The 4,753-nt window shown below is 46.1% G+C and overlaps 1 protein-coding gene across 1 annotated transcript in view; it reads right to left on the reverse strand.

Annotated features, from left to right (window-relative positions):
• Window positions 1–2,488: 2,488 nt before the first annotated feature.
• The window catches only part of amer2 (APC membrane recruitment protein 2), a 5,365-nt gene continuing 3,100 nt past the window's right edge, over window positions 2,489–4,753 (reverse strand). Inside the window, exon 1 of the mRNA XM_083657670.1 lies at window positions 2,489–4,753. This exon is cut by the window's right edge and continues 3,100 nt beyond it. The gene's annotated coding sequence lies outside the window, so the exon portion shown is untranslated.

Here is a 4,753-nt window from a genome sequence, read left to right on the forward strand (position 1 = left end):
TTATTACGTTATGTTTCTGCAATCCACGGATAGGTAGAATCACAATATGTTGCATATCAACGTTTCTAGATATGTGTATATCCACAGCTATCCCTCTAGTGGTCGTGTAAATACAGACAGTCTGATGTTGAAATATAGCACGGTGGAAAGTAACAGTGTCATGGTCGGGGGTGGAGCCTTTGCCTCCAAACTGGAGCCCAGGATTTGCATCCCAGCGTGTTCAACGTCTGCATTTCAACCATACAGTAAAGGTCTTTGCACAAACAGTACGTTTTTTTTTAATGCATTTTTCAATCCGTCATCGGAATACACAGACGTGTCAAACAGCTTGCAAAAAGGCTGACTAATGCGAAAAACTCAGAAAATCTAACATGGACGACGGACAAAGGTTTCGGAGTCAGGGTGTAAACGTGAGTGACACAACTTGAGGTTGTACTGCATTTATTTTGAAACGTGAGACAATTTCGGCCGAAAAATATGGACTTGCTGTGCAAAAAGCCGTAAGTCACATTTTGTTTTTTAACCCTAACCCAAACCTAGCCCCTTTTGCGACTGTGTCATGTTTGTCTCACTTGCTACTCTCCTTCCACAGTTCCTTCCCTAAACATTAAGTGAGGTGCTGAGCAGTCACAGAGGCATTCCAAAGCCACCTACAAAAGCAGAACTCTTCACTGATTACATCCGCCGGTTTTTTTTAAAGCTTGCTGCTGCTAATAAATAACTTTAATATACCAAACATTCTGTGCTTTGTGTTGTTGTGCGCAGCCATCATAGCGCTCCACAGCGCCCCTCTGGTCGGAAGCACACAGAAAAACACAGAAAAAGGCATGGTCGCCATCTTGGCATTTTCGAAAAAAAATAATATCACTGGCACAGAATTGGGATAAAAGAGGTACTTATTAGCAGCGTCAAGCTTTTAAACCCCGGCGGATCTAATCAGTGAAGACTTCTGCTTTGGTAGGTGGCTTTGGAATGTCTCTGTGACACTTGTACGACGAGCGGATTGGTATGTCACTCTGCTTGGGAGTTTTCTGAGCGCCTCGAACATTTAGGGAAGGGACTGTGGAAGAGTCTAGCAAGCAAGTGAGATGAACATGCCACAGTCCCAAAAGGGGCTAACCCCAAACCATAATAATCCTAACCTTCACCAAGCTGTTTTACTTGCCTTAACACAACCAACGTTGTTTTATTTGCGTTTAATGTTGAAACGGTGGAGAGGTTTTCAAATTAACCGGCATTTTGTTTCAAATTGACGTTGACATCGTAGCGTATCCCTGGACTGTGGAAACAAAATGCCAACGTTTTATTCTGGCAATTGGGTTGCACAGTCAGATGAGTCTTCACATCTAGCAGCCAAGCGGCAGCAGATTAGTGATGAGATCAGCTGAGACACACACACACACACACACACACACACACACACACACACACACACACAAACACACACACACACACACACACACACACACACACACACACACACACAAACACACACGCACGCACGCACGCACACACACGGCTGTCTCCCTGTCAGCATCATCAGCTTTGATCTGGTGGGCTGATACAAGTAAGTGTTATGGTCTTACGTAAGGCTTTTACATCAACCTCAGTGTGAGGAAACAGAGAGAGACGGGGGGGGGGGGGGGGGGGGGTGGTTTGCTGCACCATTACAAAGGGGATTCGCACTGCACCAAATCCTCCACCCACCACACATGCATGCACACCTACACACACCACAACCACACATGCTTTCTGCAGCAACATGTGACTCTCCCTCTGAACAATGAGACCCTCCCTTTCATCTAGATTCAGGACACACACGCACACACACGCATGCACGCGCACACACGCACACACACACACACACACACACACACACACACACACACACACACACACACACACACACACACACACACAGGTCCTGTATTGACAAACGCGTGAATCAGCTGCACACACACCCACAGGCTCTCTTTGTGGTGTCGGCTGTCTGTCCCTCTGTCTGCTCCCTCTTGTCCCCAGGACACACCCACAGCAGACAATGACACATTCATCAAGCCTTAGTCTCATCGATCAATCGATCAATATATCGTATTGATAACCCATGGTTCCCGAGACGATTGGACCTGGGCCTTCTCCCCGGGGGGCGATGCCGCCACAACAGAAATGCCACACGCAAGCACATCAACAAAAGCATCCATCTCTCTCTTAGGCTCTGTCCCACCACCCCACCCCCTCCTCGGGGACTGAAGCCCCCGGGGGAAGGGAAGGGATGTTGGGATGGAGAGAGAGAGCAGTGGATCTATTCGAGCTGCATTGTTTTCTTAACTAAGTACATAAGGTGGCCCTATAATACACCCGGCGCTAAAGTCTGTGTATGTCTGTCTGTGTTGGTGTGCTGCAGTACCAACGCCACGCTTACAAAGAGTCAGGAGCTCGTCTATCAGCGCAAACACAGTTTTATTCATTAAATATGAAAAGTGGAACGGTTTTCACAGCAAAAGTATGGACAGATGACAAAAGGAAGGAAAACATTGTGTGCTTTGCATTGAAGCAAATGATCACCTAAAAAGCCCAGGTTTGTAAAAAGAGAAGCATTAGTCTGGAAAGCAAAAGAGAACCAGGAAGCAGGTGTGTCAATATGGCGGCCTCTGGGTTTGATGTCATTCCTGTTATACGCCACTGCAAGGGCCAATGCAATGTCATGGCAATGTCAATCTTCATTCTCACCACAGCATATTTAGAGGAAAAGGCGGAGCCATCACCATGTGGAATGGGGAACTGAATGCTATCAACAGAGCAGGACGCCATATTTGAACACCTAGTCCATTGGGGAAATACAAAAGAATCCCAAAAGATCAGTCCATGTCCATTACATTGCCCTATCACTCCTACACCTGGGCCTCACTATCAGGTAAAATGGACTTAGATCATAGCATTAACATGTTTTGATTGGTTGAACAAAGTGTGCGTTTCCATTCATGGTAAGCGATGATACACAGACTAACTCTTTGGGCAAGTCTTTTGGGAGGCAAATAAGTAACTGTCTCAATATTGTTGCATCACATCGCAAGTTAATTAAGACAATTTTGAATACATGTTCAATGCTATGTCTCATTGGTGCTGCATGCTGCTGAGATAATTGTCCATCTCCATCACCCAAAACATGACCTTCTATATCACCATCCTATCACCAATCCAATCCCTCTCAGCTCAAGTCTCGCAAATGAAAGTGAGTGCATACTAAACCTTCGGAGGCTTCTCAAATGACCTTCAGCCCGTCCCTGTTATCTGGTGAGAAACCCTCTCACTGCAGACCTGGGATCAGATCAGGTTACTCTGTTGCCTGTGCTGAACTACACCATTAGCAGGCTCAAATGATATCTGACCCTGGGCCAGGATCGATCTTCACATTCTAAACCAGATAGAAAGCTATCATAGCCTAGCCCTAGACTGACCCACAAATATGTCCATGTGTTTTAGGCTTAGAGAAACCTTGGATCAACTCGAAGACATTTTCCCTAAGGAAATGCCTCTCTACACCTGAAGGGAAGGGAACGCTCTGCCTCCTGTCACTTGTCTCACTGAAACGCTGACAAAGGTCTGTTAGGATGGGAACAGGACCCGTTATTATTACTCAAACAAGTGGTGCTGTGCGAGGCTCTGCACTGTGTGGAGCAGTTTGTCTTCGTTTGTTCACAGCACGAGTGACTTTACAAAACAGTCAACTCTTCCCATTTGTCTTGTGCCCACAAGAGGGACAAAGAGGGGGGAAACAGACCAACAGCACAGTGAATGATGTCAAGCTACATTTCAGATTCAGACACATGCTGCAGTGGTTCTGAGAATGAAGTTGAACAATGTTTACTATATAGTAACAGCCAGGAGGAGACAGGTGAGGGGGAGCATTATAGATCTCAATGCAGCCCGCAAAGTGAAATAAACGGTGGCTTTACCAGTGATTCCGAACGGATTTAGGCAAATTTAACTTTGTCTTTAAAGTCGTGACCCAGTTAATTCCACAACTGTTGTTTTTTTCTTCTTCTCCTTAATCTGAAACCCTGTCAGAATGTGTCCCTGTCTGGTTTAGTCCCAGCCTAGCAGGTGTAATAAAACACATGTCCTGACCTGACTCTAAACCTGTCCGACAGAAAGTGAGGATGTGTCCTTATATCACCCGCTCACATCAGCCTACATGTAGAACAGCTCCTCTCCCACACAGAGAACAGCATAACCAGCAGAAAGCAAAGGCCTGACAGTGAGAAGTTGGTGCGATCACAGTTGAGGTTCCGTGCAGGAAGGAGCGGCCTATAAAAACCAGTATGAAACCCAGTGACGAAAGTATTCAATAGAAAAGACTGGTGGTGGTGTACGTGCGCCTGTGACCTTATATTAGCGGAGAAAGTCGTATAGTGGAAGTGTAGCTACAAAAAGAGACTTCCAAAGGTCCAGATAAGAGTGTCTTTTGTGTTTGTGTGTTATAGCATCAGTGCAAGGGATCCTTCTATGTTGAGTATTGTGATAGCTTTGCAGGTTTCCATTGGTAGGAGTTCAGTAGTTGTAAATCCCAGAGAGGTTGACATCCTATATGGATGTAGTTCCAGTGATGCAGGGTGGTTTCACTGAGCTCCCAATGCAACAGGGCTGAATCCAAACACAGCCAGTCCCATGAGGAGGTAAACCCCCCCCCACAAACCAAAGAAGATACTGTGTCCCAGCAGGCCTTTAGGCAGGGCAGCGTCGCCACATTAGT

This window comes from Poromitra crassiceps, assembly GCF_964638095.1.
Source record: "Poromitra crassiceps genome assembly, chromosome: 2".
NCBI lineage: Eukaryota > Metazoa > Chordata > Actinopteri > Beryciformes > Melamphaidae > Poromitra > Poromitra crassiceps.